Here is a 22,178-nt window from a genome sequence, read left to right as displayed (position 1 = left end):
AAATGGATGAGAATAAAATCATGTCTAGGTGCTTCACATCTCCAGTCTTGCAAATTGTTATTGCAGATGAATGAATTATGGAAATATAAGCTGACATCAGTTCAAGTGTATGCAGGATTGAAACTCCATGGATAGTATATAAACCTTTCAAAATATTAACAGTTTAACAGAATGACTATCAGGAAGTTGAAACCAGAGAAGAATAATAGTAAAGACAGAATGAATGAAAAATGGAACAAGGGGCAAGTACAGCTAGAATACACAATGTACACATGTGATAAAGGAAGTGATAATTCTGAAATACATCTTAGAGAAGGGGTTGGTTGAGAATGATAGAAGGAGTCACTCTGATCCAGGAGCATTGGACAATTAGATGGACATATTTATTGCAATACACTTGCACAACCTTTTGAAATTTAATTAAAAAACACAACAATAAACAAAAACACACAAAAATCACAACCAAACAGCAATCTCTAGAGAGGATGTATATGACCTCTCAAAATTTTAAATAGTTCATAAAGGGTAGTCTTGGGAATAGCAAACAAAGCTGTTCAAAGAGGGCAGTTTGGGGTAGCAGAGAATTTTGAACAGATTTAAGTAGATTGTCTAAAGTTGTGAATCACCTACATCTGCTGCAAATATTTTCTTCTGTGAGTTCTCTTTGTCTGCAATGGATACTCCAGTCCTCAGCCACACTTGATAGCTTGTGAAGATAGAATGGAAGAAACAAGATCAAGAATCCATTACTCCACTGGAGACAGAAGAGTCCTCTATGTTTTCTCTCATCTCTCTTCACTACTCTTTCTTCATACTTTTAAGTCAAGTGATTTTGAATTACATCTTTCATTCTTTGTTCTGGCAAAATAATTAGCCAAACTAATTTACTAAATATTATTTGCCATTTTTTTTCTACCATGCTGTTTACTTGTCCAAGGGAGTCCATTAAGCTTCACCGTTGCATTTGGTTGCCACAAAAATCCAACATCTATGTTAATGAGGACAAACTCTAATGTAAAACTTTGTCTCCAAAAAACCGATCCAAGAAGCTGTGATCACAAATATTTAGCTATACTTTTTTTCTTTTACCTTGAAAGTCTTCTTGTGTCTAAAGTTCCACAAAAATAAGTACTCCACTACTTTTTGGTTCAATCACTTCTAACCTCAAAGATATATTTTGCTAACAAGATGCTTAGAGGAAACCGAAGTATACTCCACTTTTATGTTCTCTCTTAAGACTCTCCTTAGATACCATATCAGGATCAGTGAAGTTATTCTTTGCAAAATTATTTCAATAGATTATTTTTTCTTGGTCTTGCATTTGCTCAGCAAGATGTATGGAACAGAATAGAGTTAAATCATCCATACCTTGGGTAACAGTGTCTATTACAAAGGACAATGCTTCTATGTCCTAATTCTATGTTCTCCTCTTAGCTCTTCCCTGATTTCCAATTAAGCACAGCTTCTTGACTTCAAGTCCAGTGAAGCTGAAAGACTATAAGATCTCCTCCCCACCCCACTCCGCTACATCTTCATGGTTTCTCTTTAAAAACTCTTTTAAGTTGCCTCATTTGGACGTAGAATTTATTTTCCTGTCCTCATTCAAACTGTTCTACATTATAGTGAGCCAAATAGGCTCTGTAAAATCACTTTAGGTAGCAAAAATATTAAGACAATCTATATCAAAATTTTTGGCCTCCCTCCACTGCTGAAGTCAGTATGCTTAGATAGGGCTTCTAAGAACATTGTTTTCTTACCCTTTCAATTTTCTCAATTCTTTTCTGATCCCAAACTTTTTGGCTTATGTAATAAGAGAAGTCTTCACTACCTCATGTTAATAAGGATATTATTTTTTGTGAGCTACTTAGAAATGTGTAATCATTGGCGTAACTAATCAGATTTTTTTCTGTGTTTCAGTGCTTCACGTGCAAAGACATTGTGGAAAGTGTTACAAACAGAAAAGTGTGAACCCAATACCTTCTTTCATTTTGAAGGGCCCTTTCTCCCTAAATATTTTGACCCAAATTATCTTTTTCAAAGAATAATTTTGGTAATTAAAGGTCAATTCACAAAATTTGATGTCTTAGTTTTCTTAAGAACTTTGAATTTCACACAGTGAGAGTATATTTCCTGGGTAAGGACAATTCTCAAGGGAACCTACAGGATTTACAGTAAGGTTTCTGAAGTTTGTTTAGTGTGAAAATGAGCTATCTTTACCCACATTGCTCCCTCTCAACTAGGTCTCCATAGCTTTCTTTGCATGTAAGCTTATTTTCCCAGGCAATTATCTTAATAGGCTAATTTGTTAAAAATTTGAACAATTAAAATATACCTGTCATAATTTTTAAACTCTTTTGAAATTCCTTTATCAGAATCACGTTTTCCCCAATCCTAATTCAACCTTTTCCATCAAAAACAGTAACATGTTGTTTATATGATATAGTGTCCATGCAGCTATTATTTTCCAGTGGCTTTATGTGTTTATATGAACATATAAGCTGATGCTGAGCAAAATGAACTCCAAGGTATGGAAACAGAGATTTTTTTTGCAGTTGTTTTTAATGTACTGTGATTTCTATTTTCTTTGGGTTTTCCACCTATGGTTTGGCATCGGCTGTATTTGATTTTGTGCCTTGTGTATTGTGTATACATTTACCTTAATTAGGGAAGGGAAGAGGAACAACAAAATTGCAAGACAAAGGACAAAGGGCAAGCCAATGCAATAACAATACTCACAAGACAATATATTGGAAATGTACATTAAAACTTGTGAGGAGTATTGAGGTAAAAGAAAAGTGTAAGAAAAATGAAAGAGGGGGTAAAAGTTTGAAAAGTTATGTATTCACTACCTTACAATTACTGTAACCCATTGTTCACCAATTTGACAATAAAATTAAATTAAAAAATAAGCTACATAAAAAATAATTTCACTGTATTGTTATAGTAAATATTATTTTATATAGTAACTTTTTAAAAATCAATACTATTTGGCATCTAATTTGAATTGATTACTCCTTTTTTTATCAGAGAGTCATCAACTTGAATGTTATCCAACTAGACAACATTTTCACAATAAACTTGACAATATTTTGAAAAAAGGAAAAATTTAGTACTTTCCCATACTAAAACCGAATATAGTTTAATTCTATGGAAACCCATAACTTTTAAAAGTAAATGAGTTGTTAAGAGGACAGAATATATGTGTTCCTCAAAATTCCTATGACTAATAACTACTCATTTTCAAATTCTGAACATTCCACACCTGAGAGATTCAAAACAGTACCTGTTTGCATGTTATGTAATTTTGCAATAGATGCAGTTTCCAATGGAGTGTTACAGATTGAGAAGTCAACAGAAAAATAGCCACATTCTGATAGAGGATAAAATTATGAAGCATCTGTAATTAATTCTTCAAGAGTAAGCAAATTTTATCAGAGTAAGCTATAATTTCTATGAACCATAAATCCAAAGATTTATGCCATAAAGTCATCCTAGTCCAATAATTTCCAACTTGTAAAGTGCACCTTAATATTCCCTTAATTCACATCATGAATAGCTTATCTCTATTGTGAAAAAAATACTACACCTCTGATAATGTGATTCTCTCCTTGTTCTGGAAAGAATACTACAATTAACTGGGTTGCATAATTTTTCCCCCAGTGAGATTCTTGAGATCAGAACACTTGCAAATGTTATTTATATTTATACTTTTTTAAACTATCACAGATATTTAGGATGCTAAGGTCAGAAGATTATGGTTCAAATATCCAATAAATTCAGAAAAAGTCAGACACAGGTGGCACTGAGATTGAAGTGGTAGCGCACGAGCCTTGAGCATAAACAGGCTTGGAGACAGTTTCCAGGCCCAGATTTCAAGCCCTAGGACAAACCAATAAAACAAAAACAAACCCCAAATGTAGCATTTTTCTCATTGTATACAGAGGCACGTAATTAAGGAAATTGCTTCCTGTGTTACATATAGGTAGAAGAAAGAAGATGTCACACAATTATTCTCTTCATACAATGTTATACAAAACCCTCAAAAATTGCAATTTTCTATATTTATAAATTAATATCCATTTGTTGGCAACTCTGTCTAGATTATTTATATTATCATTTTATACATGAATTGTTGGAATTTTCTATTAACTAAGATCTAATTATAACTCTCTTGAAAGCATACTCTAGGCAAATAGAATGCCAGAATCATTTGTGAATTTGTCAATTAAACCCTCTACTCAAAAAAAATTTTGTAGTATCCTATAAAATATGAAATTACAAGCAAAACTAAAATATTTATGTTAACTCTAAATTCTAATTTAGCAAGATCTACAAAGTCCTGCTTTAGATGAACTTTGAAATTTCTTTAGGCTTAAGATTTTGTAATCCTTCCTCATTTCTTTGGAATCCAACAGAATGATGCTTACTTACTTTTTCAAATTTTGGGTGGGAATCATGAGCCATTTTGAATCTAGGAATGTTCTGTAATGAAGAGAGCATTTAAAACAAAACTGAAGATTATATACGAGTTGCATTTCAATAGGAAACTTGACTTCTCAAAACATAATAACAAAATTAGCCCAAACTTCCAACTGTGTATTTCTTTCTTGTTGTTTGGTTTGTTTTATTAGACAAAATTATACTACCTGGTCCAGGAAATGTATCACTATTTAATTCCACTCTCTAATCTCCTGTCTTAGTCTGAGTGCTAGAATTCCAGGTTTGTATCACATTGCCCTGCCATGTTTGTTGGTTTATTTAATCTAGACATAGACTAGCAATTCTGAACTTCTCCAATGATATTATCCACTAGACAGAGTGCTCAGAGTGTTTATGTACTATTTTAGAAGATCTTCTAACATTTGACACAGGATATGATCATTTTCAGATGCACATGCTGGGATCTCTGATTAATTCGATCCCTTTAATAATAGTTACTTGACTCTCTTACTATCTCTCGTCCCTACCTATGTAATAGTCTCAAACTTTTTTGAAGAAAGTTCATCAGGACTTTCTAATATTAAAATTCATCTCTTAATTCTTACTCAGGATGTATTTTCTATTGCTATTTTTAAACTTTTCTACATATTCTAAGAGTTGTTTCATTTGTGTATTTGTGTGTGCACATATAAGTGCCTCTGTGTGTATGTGTATGTTTGTATGTATGTATGCAAAAGCCTCAAGCTCTTATTCATCAATCTTGCTCATGCCTGGTATTCCATCACCTGAGACATTCTTCCAATTCAGGTTTTGGCTAGTAGTGTGGCAAAGACTGTTCTGCCCAGGCTGCATGCAAACGGAACTTCCCAGACTGCTTTACATTCTTAGGTTTTGTATCTCCAGAAGTATCAACTTTTAAACTACAAACATTTTTGTGAGTGAAAAGTCTAAGCTGTAGCCCACATTTTTAACTCAAAAATTCATATAAAGATAGATGAACATACACATTGCATATGCTGAGTGTACACTGTTAGAAATGTGATCTTAAGCTGCGTGGTGGAGAGATCTGGGGATTGAGGTTCAAAGCCAGCCCAACTAGGAAAGTCCTAGAGACTTTTTTCTCCAATTAACTACAAGAAAACTGGAAGTGGCACTGTGGCTCAAGTGGTAGAGCAGTAGCCTTGAGCTGAATAGCAGAGGGACAGTGCCCAGGCCCAAAGTTCAAGTGCCAAGACCAACAACAGCAACAAAATGCAAGTAAAGGAAAGAAAAAGAAATGTGATCTTAGCCACTAGTTCATTGCCAGTATAATCCCTGCTCTCTCAAGATGGACTTGTTTTTCCAGTTAAGTCCATGCCCTTATATCTGACTTTCATTGGAACCAGAATTATTCTTCCATTCTACTTTTAAAAATTTGTGCGATTAACAAACATGATTGAGAAAGGGAAAAGACTCATACTTCATATTCCACTTAGGAACACTCCCATAAATCTACATATTGGACTTGGCTTTATTGTTTCGATGTTGTCTTATTTGTAGTCTTCTATATTGTATTGAACCCTTATACTTAAACACAGAACTTCTCTTTCTCCTATTGTTGCAAATGTTTCTCTTACTGTTAATTCATGTGCACTAGGGAAATAACGCACAACAAATACACTCACAAAAAGAATGATCTGAGGATCTTCTTCCCATTTAAAATTTGGCTTAATTTGCAGAGCAATTATGAAGTTTGAACTAAATGTACTCATGGATAATGTATTTATAAGCAATATAAATTTTATATTTTCTCTTTTACTAAGTTGTCTCTGAAACACCTATTACCTCATGTCCAAAAGTGTCCTTGTGTTATTTCAATGAAGACAGAAAACATTCATTAGACCTCAAGAAGCACCAATGATTGTTACTGGACTTTGTGGAAACTGATCCCAGGAGAGGAATTGAACACAGAGAAATGATAAAGTTCAAATTAACTTGTGCTTTCCTTTTTACTGTACAAGAAAAGAATTCCAAGGCTTGAAGGAAACTCTGTCCCTTACTTTTTCCAGTGTGTTTTTTATTCATATAAACTTGTCTGTAAACTTCTAGTTGAGAGTATTACAAAAGATAATAATGTGCCATGTGAAGGCCAGCATAGAATAAAAGGAATTAACGTTGTTGTTTTTTTAGTTAGTTTGTATTTGTTTTTGCCAATTGTAGAGCCTAAAGTCTGGGCCTTGGCGCTCTCCCTCAGATCTTCATCTCAAGGATAGTGCTCTACCACTTGAACCACAGCTCCATTTCTGACTTTTTCTGTTTATGTGGTACTGAGAAATCAGGGCCTCATGCATGCAAGGCAAGCACTGTACCACTGAACCACATTCCCAGCCCCTAATAACATTGTTTTAAAGTTGTTCTACTGCAAAGAAACAAAGACATGGAAGTTTAAAAGTGTCTTATGTATGGATATTTCACCCCTGAGGAGATTCTCTTTTGGCAGGAGTCAGTTATCAATTCCTTTAGTCTGGTCCTGAATTCTCCATAGCAATAAGGATTCCAAAAAAGCTGGATCTTGTGAATATGTTCAGCACAAGCAGCCTCTTCTCAGAGCAGTACTCCTTTAAGGACAGTCCCAAAGAAATATCTGGGGGTTGTTTTTGTTTGCTTGTTTAGTTTGTCCTGGTTCTGGGACTTGAACCCAGGGGCTGGACCCTGTCCCTGAACAGTTATCTTTCTTGCCCACCTATCCTCAAAGCTAGTACTCTACTGCTTGAGCCAAAACTCTACTTCCGGCTTTTTTAGTGTTTATTTAGAGATAATAGTTTGACAGACTTTCCTGCCTGGATTAGCTTTGAAATAGGATAAGAAAGCCAAGTGATATCGACAGTATGGACTTCTCTTTTGAAAAAAAAAATATTAGATGAAGTTTATTATAAAGCTAATATTTGACAATTTTTAAAAGAAGAGAATATGCCCAGCAAAGAAGCCATAACTTAAATAACTCAGTGAAAGTAGGTACACTGAATCATTTTGCAATTATTTTTATGCTTGGAAAGATTACTATTGACCTTGTCATTCCTTTTGGGGAAACTGAAAGTCATATTTGCACTTTTTTTGTGGGCGCTGTCCCTCACCTCTTCATCTCAAGTTGAGCACTCTACCACTTTAGCTACAGCACCAATTCCGGGTTTCCTGTGATTAATTGAAGATAAGGGTCTCATGGACTTTCCTGACAAGGCTTGCTTTGAACCACAATCCTCTGGTCTCATCCTTCTCAGTAGCTAGGATTACAGGCTTGATCTACCAGCACCTGGCTCATATTTGCATTTATGTGTACTTAATGACACTATGTAGACAAAGAATGGAAATTTGAACCAAATGATGACATTGCAGCTTTTCAGAAAAATTTGGGTAGGAATAAATATGTCCTCATTTTTCCATGTTGTTATATTAATGACTCATGAGCTATGGGACTCTTATATTAGCATCCTCTGCCATCTGTGTAGGTGTTATTTAGTATTAGGCAATATTCATAGAGTAATATAGAAAGACTGAGATTTTTAGAAAGCAAAGGAGATCAGGTATAAAAGAACAGCATAGAAGGAGATACATTTATCACACAGAGATTAAAAACTAGCCTAAGAGATTTACAATGTTAAAGGCAATGAGGTTTAAGCCTAGTTGATAACTAGTTCTTCAATAACCAAAAATATTTACCTAGAACAGTTTGTGGTATATGTTAGTTACTATCATTTATTCCTTCCATCTGGAGTTATTCCTTCTCTTCTATCACAACTGTTTATTAGTCTCTGCCTTTTTAGTGCCATGACTGACCAAAAAGATTTCCAAATCTCACTTAGACTAGCCTTCTCTGTGATTAGCAGTGACCACTCAAAAGCCTGGAATCTTTTAATTTCCAGAATTCATCTTCCCTTGACATCTAAGTACATTCCTGGCATTAACTGCAGTGATCTAATGAACAAAACATTTTTTTTTCAACACGGTATCCTAATATAGGCAAAATGCATGAATTAGGGACTATTGTCAGGTATCAGTATGGAAGGAGCAATTATATATTCCAAGTATGTGTTCTTTATTTTTCATTTACTAACTGTTTTCTTTTGTTTTGTTTTGTTTTTGACAGTCCAGGGGGCTTAAACTCAGGACTAGGGAATTATTCCTGAGCTTGCTTTTTTTTTCCTCAAGGCTACCACTCTACCACTTGGGGCACAGCACCTCTTTCAGTGTTCTTCTGTGAGGAATTGAACCCAGGCGTTCAGGCAGGCTAGGCAATCACCACACCATGAAGTCACATTCCCAGAGCCCTAAATGACTTTCTTAAGATGGCATTATATTTTCATTCCATAACTATGTATCATAATTTTGGCCAGGTGCTAGAAAATAACATACAAAAAATACTAAGTGGAGTAAGGCTGGATGGACAATGAATAACCGTTATAGTCTAGCCAGGGCACAGAGGGGCTTACCTCATGGAGCTGGTTCAACAGGCTGAGCAAGACAGCTCCTAACCCACAGTCTACCTCCAGAATGAGAGGGCAACCTTGGGTTCCAACCACATGGGGACGCTGGGCCACCTCCTCCAGCACACATTCAACCAGTTCCTGTGAGAGAGAGAAAAAAAGTCAGAATTAAACTTAAGCCGGGTGCCCATGGCTCAGACCTCTAATCCTAACTACACAGGGGGCTGAGATATGAGGATCATGGTTCACAGCCAGCCCGGGCAGGAACGTCTGTGAGACTCTTATCTCCAAAGAAGCACCAAAAAACTGTAAGTGGCGCTGTGGCTTAAGTAGTAGAGTGCTAGCCTTGATCTGAGGAGCTCGGGGACAGTGCCCAGGACCAGAGTTCAAGCCCCACGACTGACAAGAATTGGACTTCTCACCAAAAGAAGTGGACTGAATAGCACCCATTGTCCTAGGGAGTAGGGCAGAGAAGTCAGGCAGAGCTTCCTTTGAACTGGAGGTCATGAGTATGTCACCTGGCTTCTCCTTGCTTCAGTATCCCCAGCTGCAAAACTGAACACAGTGAAGGATCCCCTTCCTCATGGGGATAAGGTAAGGATGAAAGAGAGACATGTTTTGTTTCATAATCCCTCACCTGTTCCATGATTAATAACAAGCCCCACATGAGCCTTTTCCAGGTATCTTCCTTTCATTTGCTCACAGAATTGTGAAGAACCGTATCTAATGGCCGCTCCCTCTGTGCCCTGTGCCAGAGATCCTTCTGTATAAATCCCTTGTTTCCTCACAACTGTCCCAAGAGGAGACTGAGGTCCAATAGTTGAAGCCTAACCCAGGGCTTACTCTGTGGTCAAGAATTGACTGCTGTGCACTAAGAGTTTGAGATAATCCATCTAAACCGATGACTGAACATGGTGCTACATGTCTACTATCCCAACTACAGAGAACCAGGCCTGGTGGAGCATGCCTGTCACAGATAGGAGGACCATGATCCAGGCCAGCCTGACCATATATTTAGTCTCTATTTTGGAAATGCCCAAGACAGAAAGGCTTGGCTCACATGGTGGAATACCTGACTGGCAAGCCTAAGGCCTTGAGTTCAAATCCTAATATACCAAAAAGAATCAGAGGCCCGGTGCCAGAGGATCATGCCTGTAATCCCAGCTACTCAGGAGTCTGAGATCTGAAGATCACAGGTCAAGATTTAAAATAGGGTTGGCCTCAACCATCAGACATCATGATGAGAAGACCCGGAGTTTGACTTATGCTGGTGCACTCCATACTCGCAGGGTGCACATCCTTACTAAGTGCTGGCCACACACTCTGTCCCCCTGGGAAACCACCCCCTGTGAGACTCACCCCCAGGTCCTACCAAGCTCCCACTGCCACCAACCAGGCCCAAGGGAGTAGAGAGCTCCAGGGCACACAAATCCCTTGGTCTTGTAATTTAAAGGTGATCAGTCCCTTCAAGCACCTTACCCTTCCAAGCACCTGGACCTCAGCCGTGAAGCCCATGCACCCCCCCTCCCCTCGCGAAGATAGCAGGAAAAGTTACCAAAAGGTTCGACCATCTTTGTTGTAACCCACTTCTACACACACACAAATCCAGACTGGTGACAGAAGACTTATCCATGCAGCACCTGAAATTTGCCAATTGATCACTCACCTGAGCACTGTCAGGATGTACAAGTAGAAAGATGATCTCTCTCTCTTTCCCTCTTTCTCTCTCTCCCTCCTTCTCTGTCTCTGTTTCTCTAATGAACACACACAAACACACACACACACACACACACACACACACACACACACACACACACACACGACTCAGAGCAGTGCCTCTGTTCATTCCTCATCTGGGACAATGTACAAGCTGGAGCATGGAGGTTCCCTTGAGACAACCAGGGGCTCCCACCCAAGGGGAGCACCACTCAAATGATGCAACACCACCCTGCCTCTCCGTTTCTCCAGGGTCAGATCCTTCCCCTTGGGAACAACCAGCCTTGACTCTACATTCACCAAAACCCTAGGCCAGGATGCTGGGTGAAGGAGTCCTGAGACAGGTGTCTCCTCAGAGCCTGGGAAAGGAAACTAGCAGAGGGTCACGGTGACCTCAGAGGGGTGTCTGACCAGGGGTGGGGCACTGTTGGTGAAATGGATGGAGTCCTGAGGTTACATACATCGACATACTCCTTCCTTCTGGCCTACATGCTTCTGGGCTAATTGGTGGATTCTTGGGAAGGACGAGGAGACCAAATGGACCAAGCATCAGAACATACTGGCAGAGCTGGGAAAGGTGATGACCCTGTGAGAACTGTTGACAGCTGAAGGGTAGGGAAACAGGCCGGGTGTATGTGTGTGTGGGGGGGGGTTGGGGTTATTCCTCCCAGATATTCACCTTCTGCTTTGACCCCCAGCGCCCTTCACCTCCCTCCTGGGATTTTCTGGGACCCTCTTCAGGTGAAAGGATGACCAAGCACAGAAGACAAGAGCTCACACAGCAAGGGGGGGGGGTCTATCTTCTGCATCCAACAACCCCCATGCCCAGAAAAAAGGAAAAGACCCAAGAAGGCAGGTGTGGAGGTGCTGTTCCCCACCTTTGACTAAAGCCACCAAGTTCCCACTAGGGAGAGAAAGGGTGCAGATGCATGTCTCTGTAGCTCCCACTGCTTCAGGCCAGGGACCATGTGGTGCTCCCCTTTCACCCATCACTGCATCTGCCCTTTTCCTGGGACATTGGTCACTAGGGATGGGAGTGGGATCCCCGGGTTGTCACCCAGCCCCTACCCTTGGGGCGCATTAGTGGCAGAACCCTGGCTGGACTGTGGGGTGTGAGGGAGGTGCAAGTCTGTGACCTGGGGGGGTGTCACCAGGTACGGGTGTCGCAGGGTGCAGTCCCATTGGGCGGCCACTCACCTGTGCTGCTGGGAGAAGTTGGTGGATGCTCCTGGTGGGGTGAGCAGCAATGGAGGGGGCATTGCAGACACTCAGGTCCAGAGCAGAGGACTAGGGGCAGGGACCAGGCCAGGGCTGCAAGCCTGCTAGCAGCTTGCCACCACCTGAGGTTTGAAATGCAGTGCCTTGGAGGAAGCAGGGGAGGGGGCTGGGAAGCAGGAGGGCACATCAATTTCCTACTCCAAAGTAGCTTCAAGACTCTTGCTCACTACTCAGCCATCTCTACCTTCTTCAACTGCTGGTAGTGGTGACAACCAACCTAGGGAATCCCAGGGGGTACGAGGCAGCATGGAATGTGGGCGTGGCCACTATTCTTGTATTCCATTGGTCAGAAAGAAACCTGAAAGAATGGTGGTGTGGCCAGAATCATGTGATGCAGGCAGCATGGGCAGAGTCAAGATGACAGCAACTCCCCCAGCCACTTTCCCAGGGAACTATGTCCAATTCAGTTGGGGACAAGAGGGTAACCTGCTTTAGCCAGATGGCTGCACAGATTCTTGTGTGTGTCTATTTGTTGCCAGTCCCAAACCTTGAACTCAGGATCTGGGCACAGTCCATGAGCTTCTTTTGCTCAAGGCTAGCCCTCTACCACAAGAGCTACACGGCTCTTCTTCTGGCTTTGTTGGCACTGAAGTTGGACAGGGGTCTCAAGGACTTTCCTACTTAGGATAACTTTGATCCTCCCATCACAGCCTTGTAAGTAACAAGGAGGATTGCTGAGAGCCACTGGGCCTGCCTAATCACTGGTCTTGTTTATGTTCTTGGACAGACTGGTGAGTTCCCTATCCTCAGGTTGAAGTGGTGGGAGCTGGAGCCCACTATTCGAATCCTGGTCCTGCCACCTCTAAACGGTAGGAGATCCTAAGAAACTTGTTCCTATCCATATGATTACCAATGGAATGTGATGTAAGTCATGATTGAACAGTTCTTGAATAATTCTAGGATAAAATGATACACAATTATATTATAAGACACTGATTGATTTTAATTAATACTTTATTAAGCATTTAAACAATCACATTCATAAAATGGAGGCATAATGAAATACCTAAGAAATGGACCTTCTATACTATAAAGGTGCCATTTTTTTCTGCCAAGACTGGGATTGGAACTCATGGTCTGGGTAACTCTCTTGCACTGTGTGGGAAGAGGAAGATTTCCTCCTTGAAGTCAAGAAAATCAAGTCTGTTCCTTAGGCCTGAAATTGATCCCCACCACTAGAAAACATCCTACTTATGTATAATTTCCATATATGATTTATATTTATATACATATGTTGACTCCATATTGCATTCAGTGGAGTTATTCATTTTATTTTTTGTTTTAATCATGTATTGACCATTTATTTTATTGACTATTATGACACATAGAACATTGATTACATTGATTACATAGGACATAGTTCTGCATATGTATTCCACTTCATACCTGACACTCAGAAGATTCACAGTAAAGGAAAACATGTCACCATCAGATTCTTACTCCACGATTCATTGTTTGGGAGTGCTGGCATCTGAACTCATGGCCTACAAGGCCAAATTCATCAATGGGTGAGTGTCCACATGCCATCCTGGGGCAAATTGAGCTGACAGGCAGTTCCTACGACCTAAGATCGAGCCCCAGGGGTTGACAAAATAAGAACAGATTGACACGCAGGTGTCAGTATACTAATAAATATATATCTTTATACCATTCCAGAGATGTCTGTCCATTATTCACTTATATAGACTACATTTGTACCAATTCTTGGATATTTATTATACCTCCATGTAATTATTGTTATTGTTTTCATCTTTAAATTATTAATGAAATCTGTGTCTTGAAATTATTGTGTTCCTGTAATAGTATTCTTTTAATGCTTCATAATATTAAATAAAATCAATCAGCCTCCTGAAATTATGCTGTCTAATTTTATAGAAGCAGCATTCACAATCAACTCATTCAACCGTGACATTGATAACATTCCATTGTTATTCCTATGGATGAGAATAAGTCTGTTAGTATCTCCTGCCATTGGTTGTGTCAGGACAGGGATTCGAAATCAGGGCTTACATTGCCACGTGGGCCTATGGTTTTCCCGGTATTCTGTCAGCCTTCAGCAATGCAAGGTGAAGTACCCTTTGCAAAAGTGTCATTTAGACCCAGGAGGTCACCGTGCAAAGGAAGAAAACATAAAAAGCTGTCTCACAGCATTTTTCTGTGCATTTTTTCCCTGAAAGGCCTGGGGGTTTAGGATCCCAGGAGCAGCTATCGGTCCAGTGGCTCCATCCCAGCCTTGAGTGATCAAAGATGAGGCAGAGTTGCCACGACCTGAGTTCAAGTGCCGTGCTGAGCATAAAATAAAATAAAATAAAAAATAAATTAGCTCTCTGGCTTGCAATTTGCACTGTTTATTCTGCATGGTTTCGATTTGAACTCAGGGTCTGGGTACACCTGCAGCACTGTGGATGAAGCGGAATCTTACCATACTTGAAGATAAGAAAGTCAGGCCTGTTCATTAGGCACAAATTCAAGCCCCAGCCCTGGAAAACATACTATTTATATACATTGTAAAGATAGGATTTATACTTACCTATAGATGTTCAGTCCATACATGTTTGGTGTGGTTGTTCCTTGTATTTTTTTATTCATTTATTTACCATTGATTTTATTTACTATGATGACACCCACTCCATTGATTACATTGATGATATACTATCACATAGCATCTAGATTTGTAGACATGTTCTCCATCATGCCTAACACCCAGGACTCTCAGAGAAAAGAAAAATAATTTTCACACTCAGTTTCTTACTTCATGATCCACTTGGTAATGCTGGGATCTGTCTCAGGGCCTAGCAGGACCAATTGGTGAATAGGTCAAGGTGAACAAACCAGCCTGTGAGCAACTAAGGAGCTAGGCCATTCCCAGGATCTGACATTGATCCTCAGGGTGCCCCACGATAGTCATAAATTCATTATTTAAACATAGGATCTATGTTTACATACATGTGTGGACAGCATTTTGCATTCAGTGTACTTCTTATTTTGTGACTAATTCATAGAGGTATTGTGTATTTTATTGAGTATGGTGTCAGGTATAACTGTGCTGACATGGATAACAACCTGTTCCTATGGTTATAGGGTTGCCTATGCATTCTCCATCCTTGTTGAGACCCAGGACTTTCACAGGAGAGGAAAACATGTGCAACGATTGCCTTCTGACATAAAGAGGAATCTTTTGTTAGTGCTGAGATTTTAACTCAAGTCTGGGTAGCCTGTTGCACAGTGGGGGAAGGGGAAGCTCTCCATCCTTAAAGACTAGAATGTCAGTTCCAGTCCAGAGCCTAATTTGAAGCCCCAGCACTGGACAAAATAATAAACCCATCTTTTTTAAACATAGGATCTCTCTTTACCTACAGGTGTCGTATGCATCTTGCATTCAGTGTAGATTTTTTTTATTTTTTTATTTATTCATGGATATATTGTGTATATTATTGAGTATGGTGACAGATATAACTGTGCTGACCTGGACAACCTATTTCTATGGCTATAGAGTTGCCTATATAGCATTCTCCATCCTCTCTGAGACCCAGGACTTTCACAGGAAAGGAAAACAGGTAGATTGATTGGATTCTCACATCAGGATGAAACTTTTGGCTGTGCTAAGATTTGAAGTCAAGGCCTAGCAGACCCAACTGGTGAAAGGGTCATCGTGAGCACACCAGCCTGTGAGCCACTAAGGCACTAGGTCATTCCCTAGACCTGAGATTGAGCCCTGGTGGGGGACAATATAGTCATAAATTCATAATTAAACCAAGGATCTATATTTCCATACATGGGTGGGCAGCATCTTTATTTTGTCTCTTATTCATTGATATATTGTTTATTTTCTTGAGTATAAGATGACAGATATAACTGTGGTGACCTAGATGACAACCTAGTCCCAAGAGTATAGAGTTGCTTATACATTCTCCATTCTACTTGAGACCCAGAACTTGCAAAGCACAGGAAAACAGGTGCAATGACTGGCTTCTCACATCAGGGTGAATTTTTGGCAGTGCTGGGATTCACACTCGGGGCCTAGGAGGCCCAACTGCCCAATGAGTCCACGTGAGCACACCAGCCTGTGAACCACTAAGGAGCTGGTCTGTTCCCAGGAGCTGAGATCAAGCCCTAGGGAGGCCACAAGAGTCCTCAATTCATCATTGAAACATGGGATGTATATTCACATCTGTGTTTGGACTGCATCGTGCCTTTAGTGTAGTTATTCTGTATTTTGTATGCTATTCATGGATATATTGTGTATTTTCTTGAGTATATGATGACAGGTAAAACTCGGCTGACGTGGATGACACCCTATTCCCATGGCCACAGGGTGGCCCATGCATTCTCCATCCTAGCTGAGACCCAGGACTTAAACAGGAAAGGAAAACAGGTGCAACGATTGGCTTCTGACATCAGTATGAATATTTTGGCAGGCTGGGATCTGAACTCGGGGTCTAGCAAGCCCAATTGGTGAATGGGCCCATATGAGCACAGCAGCCTGTGAACCACCAAGGAGCTAGGCCATTCCCAGGACCTGAGTTTTAGTCCCCGGGGAGGGAGAAGGAGAGCACAATAGTCATCCATTCATAAGCTGAATTTAGTATGCAAATAAGTACGTATTTGTATAGAGTAGGAGAGAAGGCGACCTGTGATAGAATCCAATCTACCGTGTGACTTCCGATTTTTGGATCTTTCCTGATGCCTCCATTTCATGACTGTGATGATTATTGTCATGCTTCATCAATTCTTCATTACAAATAATTGATACCCTATGAGTCTTGCCTATCATGTTCTACTCCCATCATGCACAAACTACTCATTCAAGGATGATAACAATTGCATTCCATGGCTCTTTCTAGGTCCAGAAAAGAGAATCCCAGGCTCTCCTGCCATTCCCTCCTCCTAGGGGGGCTGAATTCAAGCCTCAGTCCTGGAAAACATACTCCTTATATACCTTTTAAAGAATGGATTTCTACTTCCATACAGATGTTCAGTCCATATCATGTTTGGTGTGGTTATTTATTTTATTTCTTGTTTTATTCATTTATTTACCATTTATTTTATTGACTCTGATGACACCTATACCATTTATTATATTGTTTACATCCTATCACATAGCATCTAGATTTGTAGATGTGTTCTCCATCATGCCTGGTATTGCTAGGATCTGAATGCAGGGCCTAGCAGGCCGAATTCATGAATGGGTGAGTGTGAGCATGACATCCTCTAGCCAATGAAGCTGTCAGGTGGTTACTAGGTGCTAGTTTGTGCCCCAGGTTTGGCCAAAACAGCGATAAATAGATAGGCAGACGGTGGTATACAAATAAATAAACATTGGTAAACAGTGCCAGAGCCTTCTATGACTGAATGACACCTACTATGTTCCTACCAACACTTAGGTATTTATTATTCCACCATTACAGGAATATTATTCTTTTCATGCTTAATAAACTATTAAGATCAATCAGCAACCTAGGATTATTGCATCCAATTTTAGACTCAACTTGTGCATGAACTACTCTTTCAGTTGGCATTCATATGCATAGGAACAAGTCCCTTGCATTCTTCTACCATTGTTAGGTGTCAGGACCGGGTTTGAACCAAGAGCCTATGTTGACAGGTTGGCCTATGGTTTCCCTGATAGCCCGCCAGCTTTCAGCAATGGCAGGTCAGCTCCACTTTGCAACCAGGTAATTAAGACCCAGGATAGTCACCTTGCAAATAAAAAAATCCTAAAACCCTTCAGCCCTCTGCAGCTCACCACTTTTTGTGCTTTCCAGCTTTTTTTTTCTTCCTGCAATCCCTCTGGGCCTAGGATCCCCCAATCGAATATGGGTCCAGATGCTGCACCCCAGCCTAGGGTGATCGAAGCTAAGGCAGACTTCCATGACATGAGTTCAAGCCCCATTGTTGACCAAAAAAAAAAAAACAAATACAAATTAATTAATTAATTAATTAAATTAAAAAAATAAAGCTCATTTGTTTGGAATTTCTGCCAGTTTTCTTTCCTAGCCTAGGATTTGAACTCAGGGTCTTGGTAAATCTGTAGCAATGTGTGGGAAGGTGCAGTGTTGTCACTACTTGAATTCAAACCCTGTGCCAAGCCAAAAATAAAAAAAAAAATAAGTCACTGACCTGGGCAGTGGGAGTAGTTGTGGAGATGGTAGAGAAGGTATGGTAGGGGGAAAACAAAGGAGGAAGCAACAATGCTCAATAGGAAATGTACTCATTACCTTGCTCATGTAACTGTAACCCCTCTGTACAACATTTTTACAATAAAAATGTACAAAAAATGAAACAATATAGTTCTCAGAGAAGCACTTTAGGGGTAAAGGAAGGATGTCTGAATAGCTGTACAAAATTCGCCACTGCATTTTTGTTTAATGCTCAGTATGAAACTGAATAAACATAACTGCTTCCATTAAAAAAAATTAAGTCTCAGTCTTGGAACTGGTGCCAGTATTTCTGCTATTGCTGGGATTTGATCTCACTGTCCAGGTAACTATTTTGCACCATAGGTGAAGGCAAATCTCACTGTCCTTGAGGAAAAGAAATTCAGGCTAGAGTTTCCAGGGCCTGAATGAAGGCCCTGCAATGGAAAAACTATTTCTATACATGTGTAATATATGATATATACTTACATATGTATGTTTATTACATATTATGATTACTATTGATTTTGTATTTTATTTTTATTTGATTCATTAATTTATTGTTTTATTATTATACACATAATATTTATTACATTTTGAACATACATTATAAAATTATACACAATAATTTAGGACATTAACTCATTTTTCATTAATCTTTTATTAAGTGTTGAAACATGATACATAATTAAATGGAGGCATTTGTCACAGTCTTCACATGTTTAGAGTCTCACTCAAGTATGAGCTGTGTTTTACCTTTGGATACCTTACTATAGTGATCTCTTTACATGATTTATAGTCAGAAGCCTTTTCTTGAGGATAGGCAAGTTGAGGGATAAAATTGTAAGGGTGGGGCAAGAAATGTGGCTTAGTGGTAAAGAGCTCACTCAGCTTGCATGAATGTCAGGGTTTGAATCCTCAGTGCCACATACTCAGAAAAAGCCAGAAGCTGTGGAGGGGCTCAAGTGGTAGAGCACTAGCCTTGAGGAAAAGAAGCCCCAAGACTGTCAAAAACAATAGGCCATATGCCAGTGGCTCACACTTGGAACTCTAGCTTCTCTGGAGGCTGAGATCTGAAGACCACTGTTCAAAGTCAGCCTAGACAAGGAAAGCCTGTTAGACTGTTATCTCCAATGAATCACCAAAAAACCCACGTGGCGGTGTGGATCAAGTGGTACAGTGTTTGCCTTGTTCAGGAAAAGTCCCTAGATTTGATTCAATTCACACAACTGGAAAAAAGTAAGGGTTAATCAAAGTACTTTTTCTATTTGCTAATTAGGAGAACATTCTCTGGAAAATGAACGCTGATATATAGCAGAATTGAAATCAGAGCTCAAGGTTCAAGTGTAGCAGATCCATATGCCCAGCCTCTCAGACTCTAGCATTATAACCTTGTGTCCTACGGGGTTCTGAAAGGTCAAATGTTGAAAGACATAATATGCTCACCAAGCCCTTTGTGATGAGCAGTTGACTTGTATTGTTGATGTCATTACACTTCTGAACCCAGCAGAACAGCAGTGGCTCACACCCGTCACCTAGCTCAGGAGGCTGAGATCTGAGGATCACAGGGTGAAGCCAGCTAGGGCAGGAAAGTCTAGGACAATCTAACTTCCACTTTGGAAAGGTCAGATGTTCAAGAGCTTCCTGTGTTTCTCTTGGTGATGAGAAGTTACTTGCACTCTAAATGTTCTTAGAATTCTTGAGCTATAGAAGCAGAAAAGAAACATTTTTGACCCATCCTGGGTTCAAATGAAGTTTTCAGGATCCAAGCCCTAGCCCTGTTAGCAGGAAGAACTCCTGTGTAACATTGTATTTGAAGGACCAAAAACAGTTTCAAAAGACATGCTAGGTGAAGAGACCTAGGCTTGCAGGATTAGGAGGCAGAATGTACATAATCAACAGGGAAGTGAGCTGCAAAAGCACTTCATGCATTCCAGGCACAGCCAGCAAAGGGGGGAACCCTGAAACATTTGTTAGAGTTACACCAGGGTCAGGCCTTTCTCAGCCTCTTCAAACAATGACTAATTAACCTTCCTCTCTCAGGTGAAGGGAGCCTCAGGCTATCTTTAGGTTAACAATAGAGAGCCAGTTTAGAGGGGGAGAGGGGAGGAACAGAGAAGAAAAACCCTGCTCTCTGCCTTAAGGAATGGGATTTTGACTCTCCATCTGTCATATTTAAAGACCATTCTTCTACCTCTGCCAATTCATTCTCCTTTCTTCATTCTGCACATCATTAATGCAAATTCCCAGTCCCAGGAGAGGCAGGGCCCTTTCTCTTCTGTCTCTAAGCACCTGAGTTAGAACCTGGCTCTGCCCTCTTGGCTCTTGGGCCTTCTGCTGCCTGAGAAGTGGGACAGAGACAGTCTTCCTGCTCTGTGGTTGTGTGAAGGCAATGTGGTGGCCTGGCTTCCTGCAGAAGGCCTCACACTGGGAAGTATTCCCTTCTTTCCTCCTGACGTCCAAGATCTATCTATCCACCTATCTACCTACCTTCCTTCCTACTTACCTACATAGCTAGCGAACTCTTATCAGTTTTTGGGATGAACTCAAGGCCTGGGCACTGTTTCTAGCTCTCTGCTACTTGAGCCACAGCACCAATTCTGGCTTTTTTCTGTGTGCTACTGAGGAATCGAACCCAGGGCTCTTGCATGCTAGGCAAGCACTCTCTCACTAATCCAAATACCCAGCCCCCTCATCTTTTTCTTCATTGTTGTTTTTACATAAGTATGCTACCATTTTACGTCCCCAAGTTTAATTCTGAATACCGGCTATTTCTATGAACACTTTTCTTCCCCTGCCTGATTTGTCACTGTCCCTGCCTTGGCCTCATAATAAAATGTAAATAAAGGCTGTTGAGAGCTTAAGTGTGCATCATATAAAGACACAGGCCTGCTACCCTGGAAGAGAAAAGCCATGGTCTTGAAATGAAAAGAATGATGCAGTATGTGCAACGAGTATATCTGAAAAATAAATCAGTAAATAAAGCAGAAGCATTGAATATGGTCTGTTTGCACTCAGGGTGGTAATATACACACATAAGTAGGTAGGGCACTGATACATAACTTGGTATTCTCTTCTTTAATTTATTTTGTGGCCATCTCAGGGCTTAATCTCAAAGTCCGATGCGTTCCTCAGCTGTTTTGCTCAAGGGTGAGGCTCTACCACCCTCACAGCTCCACTTCAAGCCATCTGGTCATTAATTGGACATAAGTACCTTCCAAACTTTCTTGCCTGGTCTGGCCTGTTTGTCCTGCTCGGCTTTCTCTCTCAAAGCTGGAGCTCTACCCTCTGGGCCACTGCTTCACTTTTGGTTTTCTGTTGGTTTTTGGAGATAAGAGTCTCAAAGACATTCCTGCTTGGGCTGGCTTTGAACGGCAATCTCCTGAGGAGGCTTCAAGCTGCTTTCCTCAAGGACTCGCCAAGGAGGTGCTCCACAGAAATCCTTAGTCTAAATCTTGAGACCATGAGCTCAGAGCAGAAACCCAGAGCTTTACCATTTTGTGCCACAGCTTCACTTCTAGTCTGTGTGTGTGTGTGTGTGTGCGCGCGCGCGCACGGGCTTCTGCTCTGAGGCTATGGTCAGCACCTAGTCCCTGTGTTCAACCCCAAAACCTAGCCACCCAGGGCCCAACTAAGAGAAGTGAAACATTTCAAAACTTGATGAGCTTCACCAGACTCATATGACAGGAAGCATTGTGATACCAGACATGTGCTTGGATTTCCCAAGCTTCCAGAATCCTGGGAGAGACATCATAGGTCCATCATTGCTGTGGGTCCTGGGGTTGAACTGTGAGCCTAGGCATACTCTCTGAGCTCCTTTTACTCAAGGGTATTGCATTAACCTTGAATCCAAGCCTTACTTCTGGGTTTTTCTTTGATCTCTCAGAAATAACAATGTCAGGGACTTTCCTATGCTGGCTGGATTCAAACTAAGGTTCTCTACATCTCAGCCTCCTCAGGAGCTAAGATTACAGTCAGCAGCCCTTGGCACCTGCCTTTCTTTTCTTCTTCATTTTTTAATCTGGACAATCTGACTTCTTAACAGGGTCATTCCAATGGTTTGAATTTATAAGTAAACTACCCCAATGTTCTTACAGCTGCTTTCTCTGAGAAGGATTTTCTCTCCTCATCTTCTCCTCTGGTCACA

This window comes from Dipodomys spectabilis, unplaced genomic scaffold (assembly GCF_019054845.1).
Source record: "Dipodomys spectabilis isolate Male_0828 unplaced genomic scaffold, ASM1905484v1 ptg000300l, whole genome shotgun sequence".
Classification (NCBI taxonomy): Eukaryota; Metazoa; Chordata; class Mammalia; order Rodentia; family Heteromyidae; genus Dipodomys; species Dipodomys spectabilis.
The sequence above is the reverse complement of the archived record's forward strand: the minus strand, read 5'-3'. Positions refer to the sequence as shown.